The 27310-nt window shown below is 40.7% G+C and overlaps 1 protein-coding gene and 1 pseudogene across 1 annotated transcript in view; one reads left to right on the plus strand and one right to left on the minus strand.

Annotated features, from left to right (window-relative positions):
- Positions 1 to 27310, plus strand: part of GAB2 (GRB2 associated binding protein 2) — a 178805-nt gene that overhangs the window by 65254 nt on the left and 86241 nt on the right. The gene's annotated exons all lie outside the window — the stretch shown is intronic.
- On the minus strand, positions 22654 to 26424 carry LOC130860154 (RNA-binding protein with serine-rich domain 1-like; annotated as a pseudogene).

The raw sequence follows: 27310 nt of genomic DNA on the forward strand, positions 1-27310 counted from the left end.
GATTAGGACTGAGCAGTCAGTCTGTAGATTTTCTGGAAACACCTGGCTTGGTCAGCAGAATAGAACGCATCCAGGATGACATCAGTCTGGCAGGTTTCAAGGGAAATAACCAAAGATGCCCACCACCACTGCTTGTTCTTTGATTACCATTTCACACCTGGTACAGTTAGGCAGCTACATTTAAAAACAATTTTTTCTTTAAAAAAGAAACTCATAGTTAAAAAAGCACTCATTCGCCGTAAAGCCGGAAGGATTCATTCATTGGAGCTGATTGTTCACATTTGTAGAATTTAGAGTTTTTTAGATGGAAGGGGCCTTAGAGTTGAATACGGTCTTCAAAAGGAAACAAAAGGCTTTTGCTTTTTGCATGAACTGAGTTCATTCACAAGACAGTGTTTCTTGATCTATGAGGAGTGATTTCACACAATTAGCTAATTGGTTGAGGGAGGTGACCTATCAGCTTTGCAGGGAGAATGTCTGCTCTTAGGGATCCACATAAAGAACATATCTTAAGCTTTCCATGACAGCCCAGAGCAGCCCCATTAATCCTCCTACGTAATGGCCAGTCATAACCACAGAGGAGGAATACATTTCACTTGAGAGTAAAGCCATGAAAACCCTAACAGCTGCCAACAGCTGATAACTGTCACCATCAGCTCAGTGTTGTTTTAGGCTTTGAAATATTTCTGAATGATCTTCCAATTTGCTCTGTTGTAAGGGGGTAAGTGACCCTTCAGAAACAGGTTGCAATTTATTTTTAAGTGTTACAAGATGCCTAATTTGTTGAAATGATACTTGTCTATTGTATAAAAAACAAGGGCAGAACTCATTTGTGGCCATTCTCAAAGTCCAAATGGGTGCAAAAAAAAAAAACCCAGAATGGGGAAATGGAAAATTTCTGCACGTAAATGTTAAGTTTTCCTGGATTTCAAATGTGAAAGAAATTCAGAGTGAAAGAAGAGAGTCATAGACTTGTCAAGAAGGGAATCAGGAGAAGATAACTGATAATAACTCAGTGAGTTGAATCCCTTTCCCCCAAACTGAGAGCCACTGACATTAGTGTCATTGTTCTTTGGAACATATTGTTAAGATATACCCAGAATATAAAGTTTTATGATGAGAATGGTTGTGACCATCATAGGATAACTAATCCCTCCAACCAAAACAAACATAGGATTGGTCATTAGGAGACCCAAGTTTTCATAACACTGCATACACCCTTCTTAGTGCAGTGGTTAAGAGTCAGGACTTTGGGTCGGTCAGACATGGGCTTGAATTGTTTCTGTCGCCTACCTACTCTATAATCTTGGCTAATAAGCACACGTTAGGTATTTATGTCAGGAATATTTTCAATTCTTTAAGCTGACTGATAGTGGTTTAAATAGCATTATCACATTACAAGTCTAGAATAAGCAGTTGCTGCCTTTGATTTAGAGACTCAGTGTTGCGATCAAGGGTGCTTATTCTGTGTATCTTCCCATTCAGCCATCCATAATGTGTTGGCTTTCAACCTCATGGAAGCAAGAAAATCAAAAGCTTTCTCAGGAGCCCTCAGCATATATCTGCTTATGTCTGATTGTTCAGAATTGTGACACGTGGATACCTATAGTTAGACAGAAGCCTAGGAAAGCAAACAAATGTTCTGCTTTTCTAGACTCTATAATGAAGGAAGACAGAGATGGTAAATGGATGTTATGTTTTCCAGTCTACAGTGCAGTTCCTGGCACAACATTCAGTTAATGTTAAATGCTGGGGTTTTTTCAATTTTATTGAAGTATAGTTGATTTACAGTGTTGTGTTAATTTCTGCTGTACAACCAAGTGATTCAATTATACATATAAATATACTTTTTCATATTCTTTTCCATTATGGTTTATCAGAGGATATTGAATATAGTTCCCTGTGCTATACAGTAGCACCTTATTTCTTTATCCTCTGTATAATAGTTTGCATCTGTTAAATGCTGTTATGATGATGATGGTGACATCCTCTTCTGAAGATTCAAGTGATATGGTATTTAACGTATTACATTTTACAAAGTACTTTTACTTACTTGTGTGAGGAGTTTGGTGGTGGTTATTGTTGTTATTGCATATTTAGAAGTTCCTTGAAGATTGATCCAAGAAGAAAGGTCAACCAGGAAGGACAGCATAGTCCAAGCCTTCACACTGACCTGGCCCAGCTCCAGGTCTATTGCTTACAAAGCCTTCCTAGACCACCCAGAAGCCAGCAGTTGCTGACTGCTCTAAACTCCTAATATCACTTATGGCATAATGCTTATTGCTACTTATATTTTTAAAATAGACATGGCTTCTTAGCTAGGTTTTGAGCTCCTTAATTTCAGGGTTTGCATAGAAGATGCCCTCTGGAATGTAGGGAGGAACTTGATTGCTATTCATTTATTGACAGAACATTTTCTATTTCTCATCATTAGCTGGATTTGATATAGTGTATGGATGGGAAATGATTAGAATTATGCTCTTCTGTGGGGAAAAATTTATCTTCTTTTGCTCAAACCTCCACCATTTTTTCTCCAATGTGCATCTCCCTTCTTGCTCTTTTCCAAGAGAGCAGTATGGTTTTTCAGGGGATGAAGTATGTCATTCCTCTCCAGTATATCATGTCATGACTCTCCAGCCTCTTCTGAACTATGTCTTGACTCTGACTTAGCTATGAGGAATTTTGCCCTACTTTCTATTAGGGCCCTGCCCCCTCACTGCCATCTGTGAGACTGCAAGCAAAAGGAAACCATTGCAGAGTAGCTTCTTTGATGCCTTTTGCATATTCCACCATTCTCCTTGCATCTTTTTGGAGAGTTGATATAAGAGGCAAATAGTATTGGGTAAGGAAATCAAACCCATTGACTGAAATCTACAATGAGGTATGAATCATTATCTGATCTTTTGCAGAGACCAAATGCTAAGAATGTGTAGGGATCTTGGAACGTGAAAATATTAAGAGAGAGTTTAGCAAGGAGTATTCAAAACTGGTTGGAGAATCTCATTGCCCAGCCCAGTATTCTTTCAGCATTGTTCTTGGCTAGTGCTGTAGTCTTTAGAAGTGATGCCAGAGTAATCACAGCCAGATTCCTGAGCAATTGAATCCAGTGGCTCCCTTCTCTTTACCATGACTCTGATTTTAGAAATAGAGTAGTTGCTAACATATTTTAGTTTATATCACTTCTTAAGTCACTGATCCAAGTTATTGTTTGTTTTGTTTCTGATGGTACAAAAACCAAGAATTTCATAACATCATGTTCCTTATACCCTTTGGCCACTTGATTTTCCCATATTTTTTATTCCTGTCCAGTTTTCACTATTTGATGATGCTTGTTGTTTAGATATAGCAAATGAAATGACAGCTGCAGTACCTATGTTTCCAAGTTATAAAATAAACTTAATGTGAAGATACACATAGACAATATACAAAATCCCCATTATCTATTTGCATAATAAAGTGGTTCACCAAGGCTTAGAGTTATGGGGTGCCATTAATTGTTTCCCTTTCCTTCTGATAAAGAGAATAGGAAGAAGGTATCAAACGGAGGTGAAGGTGTCAGTTCTACTCATGGCTGCCCAATAGCTCCTTAAGTATAGTCTGGAGAGGTAAGTCTAGGAGAACTCTGTGCAATGAGAGGAATCTAAACTACCAAGGGGTATAGAGAGTAAGAAAAGAGGAAGCTGAGGATGAAATCCTGCAGATCATAGATCTTAAAAGTATCCCCGTAAGACTGAAAAGGAGTACAGAGATGCAGAAGTTGTAGTGTCAGATAATCCAGAGGATTTGGGAGCAGCATTTAGTAAAGGAGTGTTTGGCTGCCTCGAATACAGCAACAACAAAGGCATCCAGGGGATTTTACAACAAAAGAAGTCTTAGATCATCCCTGGTTTAAAAAAAAAAAACAAACAACTTTCTGTTCTCCCAGCGCAGCCTCCCTAGACGCTAATCACATAGGACCACCTACGTTTTGTTTTCCAATGTACCTTCGCATCTGGCTCCCATTGGGTATGAAAATATGACACTGAAAGATTTTTGGCCTCAAATTATTTTTTATAAACCTGGAAGAAAAACTTAATATATGTGTTTGTACAAAGGATGACTGGTGATAAGATTTCCCTTTTGTAATCGGGGCCCAAAATTTCTGGCTATGAGGATTTATAAATTGCTCAATTAGGAGGAGTGTATTAATGGGGCAGCGGGGTGACAAGCTCTTCAAATGTTGTGCCAGGGTCCCAGGCAGCCCAGCATTGCCCTCCTCCCTCTGTCATTTGTAGAACGTGTTTTTCCCTTTAAACTGTGAGACTCTTGATCTGTTGTTGTTCAGTGCTGTAGGGGGTACTCTGAGGTCGGGACTCAATGAATAGTTGGCAAAATTAGGCTTCTAGAAGTATAAGAAAAGAGGAAAGAGAAGGCCCTGAAAACAAACTCCATCTTCTTCAAATTTCTGCTCAGGCCCTAGGGCACAGAGAGAACTCAATGGGCCTGCTTCTGCCTTTAAACATCTACAGAAAGGTTCTTTCTCAAAATCAAACAAACAGTACTCCCTAATAGCTCATTTTTGGTCTCCTCAAGTTGCATTTTAGTTTCCAAACTGTTCAAGCCAAGCTTTGATTTGTCATTACAAATGTCTTCGAAAGCGCACATAAATTTCCTGCATTTCATAGCCATCTCTACGCAGGTTTTCCTACCCTTTAAATCTTCCTAAGTCTTAAATTGTGAGGTTTATTCTTGGATAATCGAAATTCACTTAGACATAGGATATCATTTATACTGCACATCCACTTCTCTCATCATTTGAGTCAAGCTCTGTGTATAAGGCTCTAGGGCTCTTGCCTTCTGAGCTATAATGACTTATATGAATAGAGAGCCTAGAACACAGTAAGGATTTGATGAATATTAGATTGAAATTTAAATTACACCAGGTGCCTGATGAGCTTTTCTAGGGAATAAAGCCAAAGCTAAGTTGGTCTCACTAGGTTGGCAGGGAGAGGGGGTCGTTCCAAGCTGATAGCTTCCTCAGACACTTCTTGAAGAACTAATGGCCCTGGGGGCCCTTGCCACGAGCTTCCAATAGCCTGTGTATTTTTAGTCCTCGCTTTTCATGTAAGTTTCCCGTTAACTGCTTGCAGGAAATCTTTTCTTGGACATAATCTGCCCATTTCCTGAAGTCTTCCTCTCCACATTGTGTCAGTCGTGGATGAATCAAGTCAGCAGTTTTGGAGAGTGTGTGCTCTCTTCCCTGCCACAGCCTCCCCTCTTTGTGGATACCAGAAAGCTGCCTTTCTTGTCTGTTTCTAGGGGTGAAGGGAGGAGGGGCAAACCCTTGGTGTGTGTCAGCCTCTTAGGCTGCCTGATACAAATGTCCCTTTGTATGTGGACGGGGCATGTGTGTTTTTCCTCTTCCCAATGGATACTTTCATTTATTAGGTCCGGATGGTGTCCTTCGAGCTGTAAACAGGGGAGTAGGAGATAAAGAGCTGCCTTAGTGAGGAGGCAGTAGTGGCAGCAACTGGTTTTCCTGCTCTGCCCCTCACCCCCTTTGTGCATTGTGGTTTGGTATGATTTGAGCCAGCTTAGGGCCTCTCTAACCCCTTTCCAGGGCCCAAACAGCATGGACACTCTTCCTCTTACCTTGAAGACTTCAAACTTGGAGAAAGAGGTTTTCCATGATAAGGATAACAATTCCTCATATTTGTACAATGTTAAGTTTTTAAACATGTTATGTCTTCTGAGGAGCTTAAATGCTGGCTTTGTGATCCCTTAAGAATGTAGGATTTGAATCAAAAGATATGGGTTTGAGTGCTGGCTCTGCTCTTTAATAACTGTGAGACCTCAGGCAAGTCAGGGAGCTAATAACAGCTCCCACTTTGTAGGCTGTTCCAGAGTTTAAATGAGAAAATGTATGTCAGTTCCTGCCACATAGGAAACACTCAAATGTTAACCCCAAAGAAGGGGGGTGGGGTGGGAAGGAGTGTTAAAGGAGATAATGGAGATGAATATGCTATGCATGAAATGCTAAACATTTTAGTTATTTGGTTTGAGGCCAGAGCAAAAGCATTTTCTCTCTCCTCTAAAGCCACCCAGTTCACCTGGCCTCTCATTCTGACTATTCCTTTCTTCTCTCAAACATCCATCACTGTGACCTCTTCTTTCACATGATAGCATGGATCTAACATCTAAAGCAAACCGCTGTCTCCTGAGGCTGGCCACTAGCCCAGTGTTTGACACAGAGTAGGGCTCAACAATTACTTGAATAGGTACTCTTGGTGAGAAACGCTGAAATGCAACCCTTTTCCCATCCACAGGGGCCTAACCTTAGTCACGCAAACTTATTTCTTGATTTGTGTACCCAGGAATCAGTGCAAGAAATGGAAACCACTCCAGATACTTTGAACAGGAAGGAATTTAATACAAGGGATTAGATGCTTACCAAATGGTAGGAAAAATTAAAGCTGTGTGTTCCATGAATGATACTCACTCCCTCCCCACACCCATAATACCACTGGAGTGATCAGTCTACCCCCCTACCCCTACTCCATAGCTGTGATCTAGCAGTTAGGAGGTCAGAATTGAGAAGCTACTGCTGCAGCTGCCCCATGGCACTCAGGAAGCTGGAAAATACCTCAGCTGTGTGAATCCTTTCATATCTAAATGCTTGCTTGCCAGAAGAAAAAAGAAACAGCCATGAGAGCAGAAAAATGGTCTTCACCTCACTTCCAGCTTACCAGTCTTGTGTGAATGCATATAATTGGAAGATTAACTGCAAGCAAATCTTGGTAAAGGTGATTTTTTAGTTTTCCACTGTTTCCAACTAGAAGGGGAGTAGGGTGTCAGTGGAGTTAGCCTGCCTACAGTATGCACCACACTAGTTTCATCTAGAAAGAATTTTGGGTAGCAATGTCAGGTTAAAAGTTAGATGAGAAAACACAAACAGGTCCCTCTGCATCTAGTTGATTCCTTCCAAGTACAGAATCACTTCCATAGAATATGTTTTGGATCACATGTCTCTATGGAAAACCTTCCATATTTCCCCACAGCCTTTAAAAGAGCCTTATTGACCCAGCCGGCTCCATGGGATGTACCCAACAAATGCTGGGATGCATGCCCTCTGTGTATGTCAGATACTGTGCTAGGCAAGAGAACACAAAGTCAAAAAAGAAAGGCACGGCTGTGCTTTCAAGGAGTTTTTGGTAGTCTAGTAGAATGACAAAGGGATAAAAATAGTTAGAAACTGGTGACAAATGCTAAAATGAAGACATTCTCAAGAACACAGATGGGAGGTACATAAATCAGATTGGGGGATAAAATGAGGATAAATATGAAAAGGCTGTCTATATTCATGTAAAGAGTTAAGGATTTTTATTAATGTTAGGAGCCTACAAGCCTGGCCTGATAAACTTAAATATAATCTCTTTCTCCCAATCACCCAACCCAGACACAAGACCCCAAAGTGTTCTTTGTTTTCCCCAACTCTTTTTAATGAAAATTTTCACACATACAGCAAAGTTCAAAGAATTTTACAGTGTATACCCATATATCCACCATCCAGATTCTACCATTAATATTTTACGACACTTGCTGTATCACATATCTATCCGTCTTTCCATCCCTTTGTCCATCCATTATTCATCTTATTTTTTAAAGCATTTAAAATAAATTACAGGCATCATTATAATTCCCTCTAAATATTTCACCACACATACCATTAACTCATTAACTGGAGTCCAGTGTTCATTCAGTATTTTTCTTTAAGGTAAAATTTACAGTGAAATGCAGTGAAATGACCAAATCTTAAGTAAGTGTTCTCTGAGATTTGACAAATACATATACCTGTGTAACTCAAGCACTTATAAAACTACAAAACATTACCATCATCCCAGGAAGTTTCCTCATGTCCCTTCCTAGTCAGTTCCCACCCCCACCCTCCAGAAACAACCCCCATTCTGATATTTTTCCCCACCATAGATTATTTTTGCCTGTTTTAGAATTTCACATAAGTGGAATCTTATAGTATGTGCTTCTGTCACTCAGCATAAATACTTTGAAATCCGTCCATGTTGTTGTTTGTTTTAATAACCCATTCCGTTTTATTGCTGAGTAGTATTCCATTGGATTACAGGTACCACAGTTTATCTGTTTTCCTATGGATGGATACCTGGATTATTTCCAGTTTTGGGCTATTATGAAAAAAATCTACTCTGAACTTGTAATGTGCTTTTAAAAAATAGACTTTTAGCATTGACATATATACACTACCAAATGTAAAACAGATAGCTAGTGGGAAGCTGCTGCATAACACAGGGAAATCAACTTGATGATGGGTGATGACTTAGAGGGGTGGGATAGGGAGGGTGGGAGGGAGTCATGGGAGGGAGGGGTTGGGGGATATATGTATAAATACAGCTGATTCACTTTGTTGTACAGCAGAAACTGGCACAACAGTGTAAAGCAATTATGCTCCAATGAAGAATTTAAAAAAAATAAACTTTTAGTTCCTCAGTTTTAGATTTATAGAAAAACTGAGAAACTAGTCCAGAGAGTTCCATATGCCTACACCCATTTTCCCCTATTATTAACATCTTACACTTAATGTACTTTTTTAAGGTCCCCTTTGGCTCAGTGTTTTTGGCTGGCTGCTTAATGGATTGCCATTTGCAAAGACTGCAAATGCAATGCTACCAGTAAATTCCCTGCAACAGGAAATTGTTTTTGTCATCCCATTGAAATTATTGACCCAGGATTTATTTTGTCCAATAAGTTGGAATCATGAATGCCTAGTGGTTGATATGTATATCCATCCATTCCTGAAAGTCTTGCTCAAAGAAGAGTTCAGGGTCAGGTCCTTAGGTCTGTAGGTGAAGGAATAGGGCTTCTGTTTTCATCTGCACTAGCAAATGATCAGTCCACCACAACCACTTTCTATCTTTTCTACTTCTAGGCTTTCCTTCAGCAAATCCTCAACAATGCTGTAAGACTTTTTTCCAAAGCATAATTTATGATTATAACAACAATTAATATTTATGTTGCCCTTGCCGGTTTATAAAGCTCTTTAACACCCATTTCTTCTTAGTTTCAATCTAGTAAGGTATATATTATATTCACCTTATAAAGGAACTATTAAAGCTCAAAGGAATTAAATTACTTCTCCAGAGTAACACTGCTAGTGGTTAAGAGTTTAGGATATAATCCCAGCTCTGTCTTACCCTTAAATCCCCAATTTTTTTCTTTATGTGATATTATTTCTACTCAAAATTTTGGGCTTCACCATTCTTTTTGCTAAATGATCTAAGTCCCCTTGTGATTGGGACTCAACCTACTTTTTCATTCTCTTCTTTTCCTGGGACTCTCTAGGCTCTAGAAGCACTCAGTTGTAAATTGTTTCCTGAACACTTCATGAATATTGTTACCTCCATGCATTTTGATGATGATGGCTTCCCTTTTATGTTCAGAGTATTTTTGCCTTTCTTCCATCCTTCATCTGTTCTTCCCAGAATTTGCTTTGGGGAATTTTTTTTTTACCCTTTAAGACTCATCTCAGATATTATTACTTTCATATGAAGCATCTCTTGATCACTTATCTGTCCCTTACCCCCACTCCTCACTGCTGATTCTCAGCATGAGGTACATGGGTCCCTATTCTGCTCATATATTAGACTTTGAGTGCCCAACAGGCCCGTTCCATATTCAGATACAAGGATGATTAAACTATGATCCCTTAAAGTTTTTTTTATAGCCTCTGATGGGAATTAGATGTGTACAGAAGTGATGATAATATAGGGATTAAAAATTGAACCAAGTATAATTTGTTGGGTTGCCACTGTGTACCCAGCACAGATGCTCAGTACATATTTGTAGAATTGAATAATAGACATGAGGCATTTGGGCTTAGATCTTGAGCATAGGCAAAGAGGTGACTTAACCTGCTGTGGTTAAAGAGCAAAGACAGGGTCTCTGCCCAAATAAATTTCTCTTTAGTTTCTCCTTAGTCTTCATCTCATTGGGTCAGAACTGTGTCTTCTTTGGACATGTTTCAGGGTAGAAAACTGAGTTCTCAAGTGATTTAAACATTCTCTACAATATTATTTCATCTATTCAACAAAAATCACAGAGGTACTAGTCTATTTGTGTCTTTGTCTATATCCGAGAATACAGAGATGAACAAACTGTTACTCTGAAGAAGCTCAAGCAACTCAAGAAACACATAGCAGAATGCAGACAGCTCCACAGACAAATAATAATAAATAACCTGAACCTTTTTTGGAATAAGACAAAGCTAATTTAAAGTAACAATTTATTTTCCTATAGGGAAGCCCTTCAGAGCACTTTTATGACCATAATTTCAGTTTTTTTGGTCTTCATTTAGATTTTTTTTTAACACACAGGAAAAAAAAATGTACAAATTTGATTCAATAGAGTTTACTGCTCTTATCTTATTGACCTGTGGCCATGACGTATCATTTCAGTTTATAAGGAAAGCCAAATTAATGCAAAAACAAAATCCCCCTAAAGGTTTATCAACATGGGCTTAAGTAATTTTTTCATTTGAATGGCATTTGTGTTTGCTAGCCCTCCTCTGGCATCAAGTTGTGATGATTTTATTTTTATTTTTAAAGTTTTTTAATTTTTATTTTTTTCAATTATTTTCAGCTGTACTGAAGGGCTTGCGGGATCTTGCAATTCCCAACCAGGAATTGAACCCATGCCCTCAGCAGTGAAAACACGATGTCCTTACCACTGGATTGCCACAGAATTACCAAGTTGTGATGATTTCAAATAAGACATTTAGTTGAAAATAACACCTGACTATCTCACTGGCTTGGAAGCATCTTTCATAAAACATAATGAAGAAGCTCTTTGGGCACTGATATGGAATATGCTCCAAGATATAATTTAAGTGGAAAAACGTGAGCCTCAGTTACACTATCTGTAATGATACTGAATCATAGTCTATAATCACTTGTATTAAAAAGGGAAATATATGTATTTACTGTTGCATACATAAAATATCTCCGAAACGAAACACAAGAAACTCATAACAATGATTATCTCTACAAAGCAGAGAACAGGATGGCTGGGGTTAGGGTGGAGGGAGACTTTTTTCTGTTTGCCATTGATTCTTGAGCCATGTTACCTCAAAACTACAATGTTTAAAAATAAATAAAAATGGTTTAGGGATAATTTACTACTGAAATTCATAGGAATAGGCAATTGTGGACTTTCTTTTTTTAATTCATAGCATTCATTATTCATCTCGTTTTCTGGTAAAATCACCCTCTAAGTGTAATCTCTATATCTCTTGACTACTGACAGTGTGGTGGTTGTCAGGGTGTTGCTAAGTCATGTCAGATTCTTAGAAATCGCACACTTCAGGTTGGTTGTAGTTTCTGTGGTCAGGAAGAAGGTGTCTATGAGCATAGATAGAGTTCTTAGAAACTTTTCTGGGCTGAAAGATTCAGGAGTTCATGCTAGTCTGCCCCCATCGTGTGTTTGTATGCCCTCTGCAACATTCCTGCTTAGTGGTTATTGTCATTACCATGTTGTTCAGTATTATTAATGCTAGCTAAATTAAGAGTGCCTCACTTCATGGTCTCTGTGCTGTCCTGGAAAGATCACTGGACTAGAAGTTGGATTATTTGACATCTAGCCTCAACTCTGCCACTGGTTTCAGGTAGATCACCTTCCCTCTCTGGGTCTCTGATTCTTCATCTCTAAAATTAGAGCATTAGACTGTGCCAGGAGTGGAAGGTACAAAGTACGGCTGCTGCTGCCTCCCCCTCCTTGCCCATGATAGGCATCACTTCAGTTTTGGCAGTTTCTTTATGAGAGAGAACCGCAAAAGAAGTCTCAGAATGCTTCTCAGCGCAGTCCTCCAAGCAACTAGAACCAATAGGTAGGACTTGGGTGGGACTTGGCAAGTGAGATAAAAGTCATTCCCTTTCATCTCTAAGGTTCTCAAGCAGCAGTGTGTGGTAAATGTTTAACACCAGGTTCTCAGAAAAAAAAGAAGAAGAAGAAGAAGAAGCCGCCCTGATTTATAGCTTTTGCCAGTTTCCATAATGAAATACTCCCACCATGACTGAATTCAAATAGGGTGAATTCAACTAGATTGCAGAATTACTGAAAATTCAACAATCAGCTTTCATGAGCTGATAGAAGCTGACTCTAGCACATCAGTGTAAAATCAATGACTTTGGATTCACTGGCCACAGCCATAAGTGAAAATGACCATCCTCCCTATGGAATTTTATCCAGATGCATAATTCTTGCTTTACAGACTTTTTGGATTTGGAAATACTTGAGTGTCAAGAGATCTTTATGAAATTCTTCTACTCCCATAAGCTTCAGTTACACTATCCATAAAATGGGACTAAGGATTCCTACCTCATAGAATTATAGTCAGTAATGATGGACTGCATGTAAATCACTTACCAGGGACTTCCCTGGCAGTCCAGTGGTTAAGACTTGTCCTTTCAATGCAGGAGGTGCAGATTCAATCCCTGGTTGGGGAACTAACATGCTCACATGCCGTGAGGCACAGCCAAAAAAAAAAGAAAAATCACTTAACACACTGCCTAGCCCATTGTTTGACCTCTCAGGTATTCCCCTTCCCTTACCCGTGTGGAGGCCATTATGTTGGATTGTGTCTTTATCTTTTCCAGACTCCCAAAAAACTTGCCATTGCTTTCCCTCCAGCCCTTCTCTAACCATTATATTTCCTTGACATTCCCTTCTCCTCTCTCTCCTCTACTGTAACGTACTTAACCTTCTCTCTGAATGGAATGTAAATATTTAATCTTACCTATTCCTAATGTTTTATCTGTATTTATCCTCTATTTAAACCTCTCTTGGTAATCCGTGCTGTTGGAGATTATAGGCACACTTGTGGGCAGAGACCAACTCTGTGTCTTTTTTTTTTTTTTTTAGGCGCACGGGCTTAGTTGCTCCGTGGCATGTGGAATCTTCCCAGGGCAGGGCTCGAACCCGTGTCCCCTGCATTGGCAGGCAGATTCTTTACCACTGTGCCACCTAGGAAGTCCTCTATGTCTCTTGGACTATCCCCCATCACAACACCATGAGTAAATAAGTGTTAATAAGTCATCTCTCAGGATCAAAGTTATATCAAGGATGTTGCAAAAAAGAGCTTCTCTTACGCAAGTACCAGAGAAGGCTGCTGCAGATCTGTCCAGTGCTTAGTGGCAGACACCTAGTATTGTACTTATGACCAAAGACCTGACAGGAGGTAGACATAATTTCACCATTGAAGAACATATCTTCTTTTTTTTTCCTGCAAGTGGAGTACCTTTGAAAACTTGTCCAAAAACAAAAGTTTGGTTAAAACATACATATAGCCTTTTCCCTCCTCCTGTATAATGTTTATAAAACAAATGGTGTTAGAGGAAATGCAGTGTAATCTGTGCTGCATATCCTTATTACAGCATCAGTTCTCCAAACACTAAACACATATACTGTGCCCCAGACACTGCTGTGGGCTGGGAGTAAAGAAATGTGAAACATGGTTCCTGCCTGCAAGGAACTTACAATCTATAGGCAATAGATAAGTCAGCCAAGTATAGCATAGGGTGGTTAGTGCAAGCAGTAACAGAGGTAAATATATTTCCATTAGCCTAAGATCGTGGGAAGGCATCCTGGAAGGAATGATCTGGAAAAACTCTTCCCCTTCTTTCCTGTCTCATAGCAGTTGTGCTAAGCTCAATAAACCCTTGTTACAAGGAGGATCATATTCATATATCCTGTTGCCTCAGTTACCATGCCTATATGCTAATGACTTCCAAATCTGTGTCTCCAGCTCACGTATGCACTTTGAGGACCAAATCCTTGGCCTGTAGTTCAGTGACTCAAAGATGTCTTGAAGACCTTCCAATTCTAACTACCTAAAATTATACTCAGTATCATCTACCCGGTACCAAATTTCCTCATGCTCCAGGAAACCTGCATCAGTAGATGTCACAGTTTGCTCAAGCCAGAAGTATAGAAGTCATTCTTCTCTGTCACCCCTCACGTTCCAGCAATCACTAGGAAGTTGATTCTAGCTATTAAATATCTCCTTTGCATTACCTCTCTTTCTCTCCATTCCCCCACTGTAGTCCAAGCCATGACCATCTCTCTCTGGGACTGTATTAGTCTCCCAGTGGACATGCCTGACCCTAGTCTTACTCTTCTCCAACTTTTCTCACAGCAACCAGAGTGATCTTCCCAGAACAAAAATCCAGCCATAAGCACTCCTCTTTTAGAAACTCCAGTATTTTCTCTGGTCCTGAGGATGAAGTCCAAATTCCTTAACTTCTTTCCACTTGCTTTTTCTGGTCCCTTCAGTAAGGATAAGACCCTCTTGGTATTCTTTCCACTAGCACACCATATTTCCTTTTATCATAATATTGATCATGCTTTATTATAATTACTTGTTTCTCGTTGACATCTCTGGTAGGTAGTGGGCTCTAAGATCAAGGACCATGTCTGTATTGTTTACTGCTATATCCTCAGCCCCTAGCACAGTGCCTGGTACATGGTAGAATACTGAATGTATAAATTCATTATCTTAAATGAAATTTTTAATAATAATTTGCTATCCTATAAAATGAATAGAAAGCCTCTAATGTAACTTGTTGCTGGGTTTGGTTAGTCATGTAGTAAGTTTTCTTACAGCACATCTTCTTTAAGTTGTATACTCAGGTAAGAGATTGCAGTTTCTGTCCTTATATCTGGTTCTGTCAAGAGCCATAGAGATCAACATTACAAAGCCTAAGGGAAAGTCAGAGGGGTAGACATGGGAGAAAAAAAATCTAAAGAACAGAAACTGTAGCACTTTTTTTACCTTCTAATGCTGTAATATGTATCTTCATGCGTATATAGTTTTCTTTCCTTTGAATTATTCCCTTAGTCACTTGCCAGAAATGAGAATTATTGGGCAAAAGAGAATGAACAGTTTTAAAGCTCTTGAAATACTGCCAAACTGTTTTCCAGACATCGTCAACAAATAGCTTTGAGCAATGGACATGGGTGTCTGTTAAATCACACACTTACCACCACTGGGAAACGTCATTAAAATCTTTTTTTGCTAGTTTAGTAGAGAAGGAAAAAATGGTCTTCCCCATTCCTTTTAGTTAATGTTTGCTCTTTAATCTGCTCCTTCATGCAGCTCTTTCTGAAGGAGCATCCTACCCCTCAAAGACTTGTTCAGAGGCTGTCAGGCTCACAACCTCATCAGCCCCTGGGGCACAGCATCTCCGTTGTGCCATGGTGGGGAGGGGCAGTGATGGAGGGAAAACATAACACAAACCACACCATTGTTAGGGGATGAAGTTGATGGGATAATGCTGTGAAAAGGGATGAAAAGAACGATTCTCCATTCTTGATTGTTGTGATTTCCAAGGATGAGCCAACAGCTCCAGCTCGGGAAGGGATGGGTCTTTACTGCAGCCAGATGCTCCTTTTTTCCATTGCTGCCTTCCATTATTTCTGGTTCGAAGAGGATGAGGGGGGTAGCCTAGCAGCTGAAACAGATTAACTTTTATGCCAATTTCCTCCCTTTGAATGATTGCCCTGGACCTGAGGACATTCACAATTAGTCAAAAACTGTTTAGAAATAAGAATGTGGTTCAAGGTCCATAATGTATAAGAGCCAACCTTCTGGAGTTCGTGTGCCATTCCTGCCTTTATCTATGGGAGCTGCGTGAGGCAGAGAGAGCTCTCTTCCCTTTTCTTCCCCACTGCCACTGCCTTCGTTCGGGCCCTCATCCTGTTTTGTCTGTGCTATGGCCATAGCTTCCTGTTTTCCTTAATCTACCCTCTTCTACACTGTTGCCAAAGTGGTATTTCTGACATACACGTTGGATCTTGTCACTCTCTAGCTTCAGCTGTCAGTGCTTCCCCACTGCTTTCAGCATAACATCCAAGCTCCTTTACCCAGCTTTTTGGGCATTTAGCAATCAGATCCCAAATTGCTTTTTCAGACTGGCTTCCACCTCTCCTCTGGACTGTGCCCTGACTAGCACATCCATTCTCTACAAGGAACTGCTGTTGGTCCTTCTGCCCTACTTGCCCTTCTGCCTCTGTTCTAGGTGACTGACTCTTTTTAATCCCTCACATCCCTCCTCAAACATCAAGGTCCCTCAATTATCACCTCTTTGGTGGGTTTTCCTGGATTTCCCCTAGCAGTTAATCACTCTCTCTTGTAACCTACACATAGATTGTGATGCCTGCCTTTGTCTCCCTCAAGTCAGGAACTGTCACCTTCCTTTTGTATGTTTGTATTTGTGAATCCCCCAGCCCCTATCACAGTATTTTGCACATAATAAGTGCTCAAAAATGTTTTGTTTCCTTCCTTTCTGCTCATCTATTCTTAATCTCTTTAACCTTCAATGTGTTTGTATCTTTATAACTGAAAGGGAATGCAGTATAGTTTAATCCCTTTTTTTTCCTTTCTTTTTTTTTTCAATGGTTAAAAAAACCAAAGCTCAGTGAGGGAAGGAATTCGCCCTGGGATGTGCAGCCAGATTTAATGGCAGAGCTGGAGAGCTGAATTGGTGCTGAGCTCCTTAGGTAACTTGAAAAGATCCTTGAGATAAAGGATTGCATCAGGGGAGAGGGAGGAACTAAGGTTGATTGCTAAGTTTTCTTGCTGGATGCTTTATGTATGTTAACTTATTTTTATTTTTGGAAGTTTATTCCTTTTTAAAAATATTGTAGTCCAATACACATAACATAAAATTTACCAACTTGACCATTTTTAAGTGTACAAGTTCAGTGGCATTAAGTTCAGTACATTCACAGTACAAGTTCATTATATTCACATTCTCATACAACCACCACAATCATCCATCTCTAGAATTCTTTTCATCTTGCAAAACTAAAACTCTGTGCCCATTAAACAACTCCCTATTCCCTCCTCCCCCAGTCCCTGGCAACTAACATTCTACTTTCTGTGTCTATGAGTTTGACTTCTCTAAGTACCTTATATAAGTGGAATTGTACAGGAGTTGTCTTTTTGATTGGTTTATTTCACTAAGCATGAAGTCTGCAAGGTTCATCCATGTTGTTGTATATGTCAGAATTTCCTTCCTTTTTAAGGCTGAATAATATTCCATTGTGTGTGTATACTGCATTTTGTTTCTCCGTTCATCCATAAATGGACACTGGATTGCTTCCACCTTTTGACTATTTTGAATAATGCTGTTATAATCATGGGTATACAAGTATCGTTCAAGACCCTGTTTTCAATTCTTTTTTGGTGCATACCCAGAAGTGGAATTGCTGGGTCATATGGAAATTCTATTTTTAATTTTTTGAGGAACCACCAAACTGTTTTCTATAGCAGCTGCACCACTTTATATTCTCACCACAGTGCACAAGGGTTCCAATTTCTTCACATCCTTGACACGCTTGTTATTTTCTTTCTTTCTTTCTTTTCTTTTTGATTGCAGCCACCCCAATGGATGTGCAGTGGTATCTCACCGTGGTTTTGATTTGCACTTCCCTAATGATTAGTGAAGTTGAACAGTTTATCATGTGCTTACCGGCCATTAGTGTATCTTCTTTGGAGAAATGTCTATCAAGATCTGCCCCTTTTTGGAACTCTCCTGCACTGTTGGTAGGAATGTAAGTTGGTACAGCCACTACGGAAAACAGTTTGGAGGTTCCTTAAAAAACTAAAAATAGAACTACCATATGACCCAGCAATCCCACTCCTGGGCATATACCCAAAGAAAACCATAATCCAAAAGGAAACATGTACCATAATGTTCATTGCAGCACTATTTACAATAGCCAGGACATGGAAGCAACCTAAATGCCCATCAACTGATGAAAGGATAAAGAAGATGTGGCACAATATATACAATGGAATATTACTCAGCCATAAAAAGGAATGAAATGGAGCTATATGTAATGAGGTGGATAGACCTAGAGTCTGTCATACAGAGTGAAGGAAGCCAGAAAGAGAAAAACAAATACTGTATGCTAACTCATATATATGGAATCTAAAAAAAAAAAAAAAGGTACTGATGAACCCAGTGACAGGGCAAGAATAAGGATGCAGATGCAGAGAATGGACTGGAGGACACAGGACTGGGGGGGCAGGGGGTGAAGGGAAAGCTAGGACGAAGTGAGAGAGTAGTATAGACATATATACACTACCAACTGTAAAATAGATAGCTAGTGGGACGACAAACAAAAACCTCACCCTGTGCTTCCAGCTTGTTAGCCACAAGCCATATGTGGCTACCTAAAAACTAATATTAAGTAAAATTAAAACTAAACTTTAAAAGAAAAAGATCCGCCCCTTTTTTACTCAGGTTGTTTTTGTCATTGTTGAGTTGTAACAATTCTTTATATGTTGTGGATGTTAACCCCTTATCAGATATATGATCTGCAAATATTTTCCCCTATTCCATGGGTTGTTTTTTCACTCTTTTGATTGTGTCCTAAGATTTACAGAAGTTTTAAACTTTACTGTAGTTCAATTTACCTATTTTTTTTCTTTGGTTACCTGTGCTTTTGGTGTTACATCCAAGAAATCATTGCCAAATCCAACATCATGGAGCTTTTCCTGTATGTTTTCTTCTAAGAATTTTATAGTTTTTACATTTAAGTCTTCAATCCATTTTTAGTTAATTTTTGTATATGGTGTAAAGGTTCATCTTTATTCTTTTGCATGTGGATATCCAGTTTTCCCAGCACCATCTGTTGCACACAGTTATATGTTATCTCATTTTATATGCATGATAATCCTGGAATGTTATAACTATATAACAGATAAGAAAACAGAAGTTGAAATATCCCTGGGGACACGCTGAAAGCAGGGCCCTTTGTAACCTAAGTAGTCCAAAGGCATAAAAGAAAAAGAAAAAGACCGTTTATGATATAAAGTAAGAAGGAAAATGGAGAGAGAGGGGAAAAAATGGCATAGGCAGCTAGCCCTGAGCAGAACTTAATGGGTGGGTTCCAGTTCACTTGAGAGCCCTTCTTCTGCTCTTTTACTCTCCTCCTTCCACGTGTGACTATGCTTCTCTGTTTCTCTTAAGGTAGCTCCTGCAGTTTGCTGACTGTTTTGAAATTCTTTTACGAGGGTCATTTATAGCTTTTCCACAGTCTGTCCCAATCTGTTTTCTCAGCCTTATCTGCCTCCCTCCTTTCCTGCCACGATGAACCCTTAGTTGAGCTGTGTTAGTTCTCACTGCTGCCTTTACTCCCCACAGTCATTTTAATCACTCTGCCTTTAGTGCACTACTTACTGTCTTTCCCCAAGTCCTCACACTCATCCCTGTGTCTCCATGGCATGTGGCATAACGCCAGCCACAGAACTGGGTGCTCAGGAAACACATTGAAAAGATGGCTAGACAGTTTTTGTTCACCTGTGATCTTGAATGCATAATCATAATATTCATATTTGTATTGATATGTACTCATTCATAGTGAGTATAAATGCATAATCATTCAGCACATGCATTACAATCTTTCAGGGATTTTAAAAGATCATGTGACATGGTCTCTGCCTGCCATTGCCTACAAGTTCACTTAGGAAAAGACAAAATACTTTTACATGCACTTTACACTTTACTCTTCTGTATAGCGTGTGGTCCTTGCAGCATTCAATGAGTGGCAGGGAGGACTGGTCTTGTCTCCATTCACTGTTAGGTTGCTAAAGCACAGCGACGTTGGGGGATTTGGCCGAGGTCACACAGGCAGAAGAAGACTGAGGTGGGACTTGAACCTGGGTGACTGACCAGGCAAGATGCTTAACCATTTTAAGCAACGGTTCGTTTGTCCACAAAATGGAGATAATATCATGTACTTCCTAAGTGGTTGTGAGTACTGAAAATCAGACAGTGTAAATGAGTGAAGAGTTTAGCACAATACTGGCACACTGTATAGGTGCTCAAATGCCAGCTAGTATTATTCGTTTCTATATCTGGTGTTTTGTCCCTGTTGTAACACACTGTGTATTACTTAGGAAAAGGGGTTTACAAGTACCATCACAATGATTTTGTCTTGGTTTGTTGGAAATATTAGTAACCACTCCTGTTTACATGTGAGTCCTATATGTAAGGTACCGCATGTGATTCCTGTCTGACTCAGGCATTTCGTGAATGATTCCTTTACTTCCCTCCTGGCTTTGTGCTTTTATGGGTGAATTACAGAGGACTCAATACTTCTAAGTCCAGAGGCTAGGGAATAATCCAGTTTGGAATAGAACACACATCTCTCTCATAATTTCCAGACTGTGAGTTCTTTTCAGTTACTCTTTCTGCCACCTTCCCTGCGTTCCCTTCTTTTTTTTATTTTTTTATTTTTATTTTTATTTTTTTGGTGTACGTGTGTGGTAGGTGGATTTAAGTTGGTGGGGTCACCAAGGCATAGTAGAAGCTAATCTATACTAATTTTTTTTATTTTTGTCTTATTTTCAGTGTGTAGAGGCCCCATGGCACGTGTGTGATAAATGGTGCTTGTGTAAATTAAAATGCAACTAAGGGTCTCTCCAGTGTTTCTTGAATTAAGTTTATTATGTGTGCTAATTTGCACCTAGAGGCTTTTGTTGTTATTTGTTGTAGTGACTGTGGCAGTAACGAGCCTGCTCCCAGCATAGCTTGGCACGTGCCCCATAGACAGTGTATTTGCATTTGGCAGGACTCCATGGTGTACCCTGAACAAATGAATCAGCCTGTTTGTGAGGTGGGGAAACTGAAACATAGGGGAGGCTATGAGTGTTGCTCATGAGCCCCAGTGTTCTGAGATCGGGGAACACCAGACAGTTCTTGTTCTGTTCCTACCTGGATTATTCCTTAGTCTATGGAGTATCAAGCTGCTTGTAATTCACTGATAAAAGCGCAAAGCGGGGGGATGGGGGGTAGGAGGCATTAGTGCTGGGAGCCAGCAAGGAAAGGAATCGTTCCCTGAGCATCTGAGTCAGACAGGAGTCACCTGAGGTGCTTTACATAAGGCTCACACGTAAAGCGGCAGTGGCTATTAACATTCCCAACAATCCAGGGTTCTGATCCAGTCTCAGAACTATCTGCTTTATTGTAGTGGGTAACACTTCATTTATCTGGCAGCTGCATTGATCCAAGCATTTGAAGAACTTTAAAAAAAAAATCTTCAGAGTGGTCCCAAAGCCAACACACTAACACATGTACATCTGATTCTCACTACAACCTCATAAGATAAACAGAGCGGGTGATACTTTCTTCATGAGTCTTAGAGAGGTCATGGAACTTTCCTGGGGTCACACAATAAATAGCAGACTAAGGATTGAACCCAGTTTTTCTGATAGATCACCACTCAAAGGTGCTCTGATTGTAAGATTCAACATAAAACAGTGTATGAGATAACAGTGTCTTGTTTTCAGTTCCTGCTTCTACCACCCTCGTTGAGAGTCTTAGTACTTCACACCTAAAGAGCTGCAAAAATCCCTAGATGAGAGATGTAAGGCAGGTCTGAGTTTAAGAGAAGAATCCTTGGTCAGCAAGAAGAGCCCAGAAGACAGAGTCAGAAGTCCTGGCTTTGATATTTGATATTTCATACCTTTTTATCTGTGGTTATATATTTAGCTCCTTCATGCCCCAATTTCTTCATCTTTAAAATGCAATAATAGTAGTAACTACTCGTAGGATGGTTGTAAGGATGAAATATGTATAAAGTGCATATACTTCAGTGCCTGGCAAGGAGTAAATGTATTTAGTTATTATTCTTAGGCTAAACACCACGCAGCTTGGAGAAAGTGCAAAATAATCTCCCTCTTGCTTTTCCCATTTGGTTTTTTTTCTGTGTTCTTGTTCTGTTTTTTGCACTTTAATCCTAGGTCTATTCAACACAATCCTTTTGCTGTACACAGCAAAGTACAAACACAACAGTATCTCAAATGCTACAAAGTTATAAAACTCAAAACAGAAAATTTATAGTACTGACTGTACAATAAAAGCCAAAAAAGTAGTGTGTGTATTGCCAAGGTCACCTGCAAGGCTGCCATGCATACCAGCGCCACAGGGGGTTCCATGATGACCTGGCAGAGCTGGCTTTCAACTAGCTCACCAATTTCAGAGAGAGGACATGAGACATGGTGGGGGGGGGGGGGGGCGGTGCACACATGCACACCCACGAGGACATGTGAAAAGAAGCATCTTGGGCAGATACCGGGGCATTTGACCCTAGAGGTCAGAAGAGGACTCAAGCAGGGGAGCAGGGCCAGGCTTACAGGAACTGCAGCTGTATTAAGGCACACCCTTTCCTGAGGGACTCTGCAGGCCAACAGGTTAAAGCATGACCAGGCCACCAGATTGGCCCCAGGTCATCTGTGGAATGGAAAAATGTGCTCCCAGGCTGGGGCTGAACCACCACCTGGAGCCCTTGCTCAGCCCTGCTGGCTTTGCCACTAAACTGATTCTCAGGAACTAGAAATGAGGGAGCTGTCTAGCCAGAAAACTGGAGGGAATCTTTATAGGCACAACCCCAAACCAACAACACTCCTGCAGCCAGAACTCTGCCAGCAGGGGAAACGTCTCTCTCTATTGCTGCCTTCACCTTGGAAACCTGCCGCTGAGTGAGGGATTTCTCTCCTACGGATCCTCCTTCGGCTAGAAAAGTGACAGAAGTGAGCTGGATGGCATGCAAGTCACGGGCACAGAGCTTCAGTGGCCCTGCTTACTGGGAGGGGTTGGAGCTAGAGCAGCAGTGGGGGGGCTGAGGGAAACATGACCTTCTCCTCAACCATCGGGGTGACCTGCGCCACATGGGAGGCGGTGGCAGCATTCACCTGGGAGGGCTGAATCGCCTGGGGGGTGGCCTAGGCCAGGGGGCCAGCACAGCGGTGGCAGTGATCCTCCTGGCCATCTATCTGTCCTCTGTCCGTGTGCTTCAGCACCTTGTGGGCTTCATCTGGCTTCTCAAACTCCACGTACGCATAGCCTTTAGACAGATGGGGTGGTGCATCCTTTCTACAGGCATGTCGGTCATTTAAATTTTCCCATAGGTGAATATCTTCATGATGTGATCCTTGGTCACATTCCTGGTGAGCCTCCCAATATGCATTTTGGTGGGTTTATGGGACAGCTCTGCCTTTTCCTTTCCTCTTCATCTCTTTTGGGTGGTTTGGATTTGGAGTGGGAATGCCTCCTGTGGTCATGTCTGCACCAAGAAGGACTCGGAGAGCCAGAGGGGCTGCTGGAGCTGGAGTTGCGGGATGTGCTTGAACTTCCTGAGCGGCTCGATGCCTAGCTGAGCCCGAGCTGGAGGAGAGCTGGACTGAGACCTGGTGCTGCCGGTACCAATGGAATCACTGTGCCTCTTTCAGGTTTTATGCCCACCACCAACTTTCTCACTTGACTCCTTGGTGGCCCCTTTATCTTTAGAGCAATCCTTGGACGTCTCATCAGAGTGCTCTTTGCGTTTGGTAGAAGGAGCCCTAGTGCTGGACTTACTGTTTTCTTTGACTCCTAGCAAGCTCTTCTTTTTTTTTTAAGCTCTTTATTGGAATATAATTGCTTTACACTCTTTTACCAGTTTTTGAGGTACACCAAAGTGAATCAGCTGTATTTATACATATATCCCCATATCCCCTCCCTCCTGCGACTCCCTCCCACCCTCCGTGTCCTGGCCCTCTAAGGCATCACCCATCATCAAGTTAATCTCCCTTTGTTATACAGCAACGTCCCACTAGCTATCTATTTTACAGTTGGTAGTGTATATATGTCTATGCTACTCTCACTTCGTCCCAGCTTCCTCTTCACCCCCCCACCCCCCCCCAGCCAACCCCGTGTCCTCCAGTCCATTCTCTGCATCTTCTTTTTCACTTCTGATAAATCCAATCTCCCCTTCTGAAGTGTTCAAAGCAGCAATGGCAGTCTCATTTATCTGAACTCTTACTTCTAACTTGAGTCTGAGAAATGATCCCTCATCAACTGCAAAGGATCATTTACACCAAAGTGCAGCATCTGCCCACTGCCTCGACCTCCTCCCACTCTCCTCAGCCGCTGAGACTGGCCTTCTTGTATTTTCTTATTGAAGAATTATGGAGAAATAATTTATCCTTTCCCCTTTTCCTCCTTCTCCTTCTCATCTTCTTCCACCTCTTCCTCCTCCTCCATAGGACTGCCTGGCTCAGAACTTACATTAAACACCAGGGGACAGTCAGTTGATTGTGGCATTCATTAGGTTCAGGGCATCTTACATAACGTTCTGCCTTGTGACATAGATGTGGAAAAAGAATTGTTTCCAAGCCTCGTGTTGGGAGGGAAGTCAGTATTCTTAGTCATTTGCAGTAAGGCACGAAGCTGATTTCTGTCAATAGCTCCAGCATGGCACAGCATTATTTGTTAGATATACTGTCAGTAGAACTCGCCTATGCCTCTTTCCTTGTGTCTCCCACCTCATCTCAGGGTCTCAGATGTCCAGCATCTGCCTGAGCTGACCTGACTGAGCTTCTGGTAGAACCTCTCTCAGGACCCACCATCACCTGTCTGGTTACCACCTCTCCCTGAGTCCAGATGCCTCACACTTTCTAGATGTCTGGCTACTCTGGTAAACAAATTGCATCTCAGGTATTTTGGCAAAGAATTAATGAATAAACAATGTATTGAGGCAATATAAAAGCAATACAATAACTGATACCAAGTCATTATTAACACCCATTGGCACAAAGCAGTGGCTCAGTGAAGATGCTGTGTAAATTATTACTATTGGTGTAATATATTTGCTATCCTAATCATGTGTTTGAAGCCTAGTTCAAATGCTTCCTCCTTTGTTAAACTGTTCTCATATCAAATATAAACTTTTCCACTTCTGTACGCTAATAGAACTTTATAGGAAAGTTTATAACGTTTATATTCTTTATTTAAGGAAAGAAAAAAGAAACCAGCCTTTCACTTCTGGTTCTCACAACAATGCTGTCAGGATTATCATCTTCATTTTATAGTTGAAGCTTGGTGATGTGAAAGATCCCAAGTTCATGCAGTTCATAAGTAGCAAAGCTGACCCCAAAACTTACTTCCAGCTATTAAGTTGTTCCTGTTGCAATATGTCACACAGGTGAATGTGTATTTTATTTAGTTGTGTTCACCAGTGGAATAGAAGTGCTTTTACTCTAAGGACTGTCTCTTGCTGCTGCTTATGCTTCCCAGAGCTTCACATATAATACATGTTTGAAAGCAAAGTGCCAATTTTAACAGGGCCTTCAATGCTGGAATTGAAGGGATGACCAATGGCAGAGTTTCATACAAAATCAATGTAGAGAGAGAAAAAGTTTGTGCTTATATAAAGAGCTCCTTAATGAGACTTGTTAATTTTTTAAGATGGACTGTAGAGCATAATTTTTTCTGATGATTTGTGTCACTGAATACGTCCTTCAACCCTTCCTGTACCTGAAGCTGCAGCCGTAACGCACAGCACAAGACTCAAGAGAAGTGACGGTTGAATGCTACAAGTCCTGGGCCTCAGCCGTCCCCAGCTAACTGAGAGTCATCACTATTAATATCTGGGTTTCTATTAATACTCTCTCTTCACAGTGAGCTAATTTAAATCTTCTGTTCTCTAAGCTATTCTTAACCACACGTTCTCGGGCCTGGGCCTAGTTCCCAACTACAGATCATAACTCCATTTTGGCTTTTGTACTTGCAGAAATAATAGGAGTTCTGCCCCTATTGATTCTCAGAGGAGAGGTGGAGCTCTGTTGGAATTTTCGGTGGGACAAGTCTTTGTTATTCAGGACTGTCCCATGCCTTGTTTGAGGTTAGTATCCCTGTCCCCTGCCCTCTGATGCATGGAGGGCTCCCCAGTCATTGTGACAACCCACCCGTGCCTCACACACACGTTTCCACACCCCAGAGGGTGCAGCACTGCCACTGGCTGAAGGCCACTCTAACCTGATGCCTGTCTCTGCCACCTTGATCCCTGTTGACTTTAATCTCTTTCCAAGGTGGAAATAAGACTAGGGATCTTCCTCTACATCTTGAGAAAAGAAGGTTCGTACCTTCTCCAGAGCTCCCGTCTTTGTAGAGAGACAAGTTACGGCTCTGATACAAGATCTCCTTGGGGTTCGGGCTGCTGAGACCAACTGAATGTCACTGTTACTCTGTCAAGACAGTTTTAACCCACAAGACAGGTTTTTATTCTCTTTAAATGACATGAGGGTTGAGGGGCAGGGATGCTCGGGGAATGGGGAGTGACTGTTAATGAGTCAATGAGTCTGGGGCTTTGTTTTAGATGGTGAACATAGTCTGAAATTAGATAATGGTGATAGTCGCACAGCCTTGTAAATACACTAAAAGTCATGAAATTGTACACTTTAATGAGTGAATTTTATGCCGTGTGAAACATATCTTAATTATTTTTTGAGTTGCATGAGTCTCCTGCTCTTAGTATTTTTCCTACCTATCATCTGGTTTCCCAAGCTTAAAACTTAAAAAATCTTACAGTCATGTTTCGTTCCTTTTTCTCAGTTTCTGTTTCTAATGGGTCACTGAAACTAACTTCTAAGTAATTCTCAGTACCCCTTTTTTCTCTCTGTCCTGCTACCAATGACCTTACTCAAGCTTTCTTCCCTTGCCTGTACTATTGTGACCAACTCTTGATTTCTCTCCTCTTCAGACTCTGCCCACCTCATCATCCTTCCAGTTGCTTCCAATTATATATTCTACGACATTTGGTTGTGAAATATAACACATGTGCAAAAAATGTATATATAGAGGACTGGGGCAGGGAGGGTGGGGGGGACTCGATGGGGGGGAGTCAAGGAAGGGAGGGAATACGGGGATATATGTATAAAAACAGATGATTGAACTTGGTGTACTCCCAAAAAAATAATAAATAAATTAAAAAATAATAATAATAAAACAAGAAAAAAAAATGTATATAGCATACAGTTCAATGAGGGAAACACCCGTATTACTACCACCCAGGCCAAAAAAATGACTGCATCTCAGAAACCCTGTGTGTCCCTTCCCAATCATATCCTTCTTACTCCACCCCTGTCCCCCCTTCCAGGTATGCTGACTTCTGTGGTCATCACTTCCTTGCTTTCATTTATAGCTTTACCATGAGTATGTGTATCCTTAAGCATTATGGTTAGCTTTGTCTGGTTTTGAACTTTATATAAATGAAATCACATTTTCAACCTTGCTTTCTTCTCTCAATTTCATGTTTGTAAGATTCATTCATGTTGTATGTAGCTCAGTTAGATTTTCTTAAAACCTAGATCTGATCCTGTTTCTTCCCATCACCTAGGTGATAAGTCCATGCTCCTTGGTGGGCAGCATTCAAGGCCTTCCATGATCTGATCTTTTTTTTTTTTTAATCTCTTTATTGG

This window comes from Hippopotamus amphibius, chromosome 9 (genome assembly GCF_030028045.1).
Source record: "Hippopotamus amphibius kiboko isolate mHipAmp2 chromosome 9, mHipAmp2.hap2, whole genome shotgun sequence".
Taxonomy (NCBI): Eukaryota; Metazoa; Chordata; class Mammalia; order Artiodactyla; family Hippopotamidae; genus Hippopotamus; species Hippopotamus amphibius.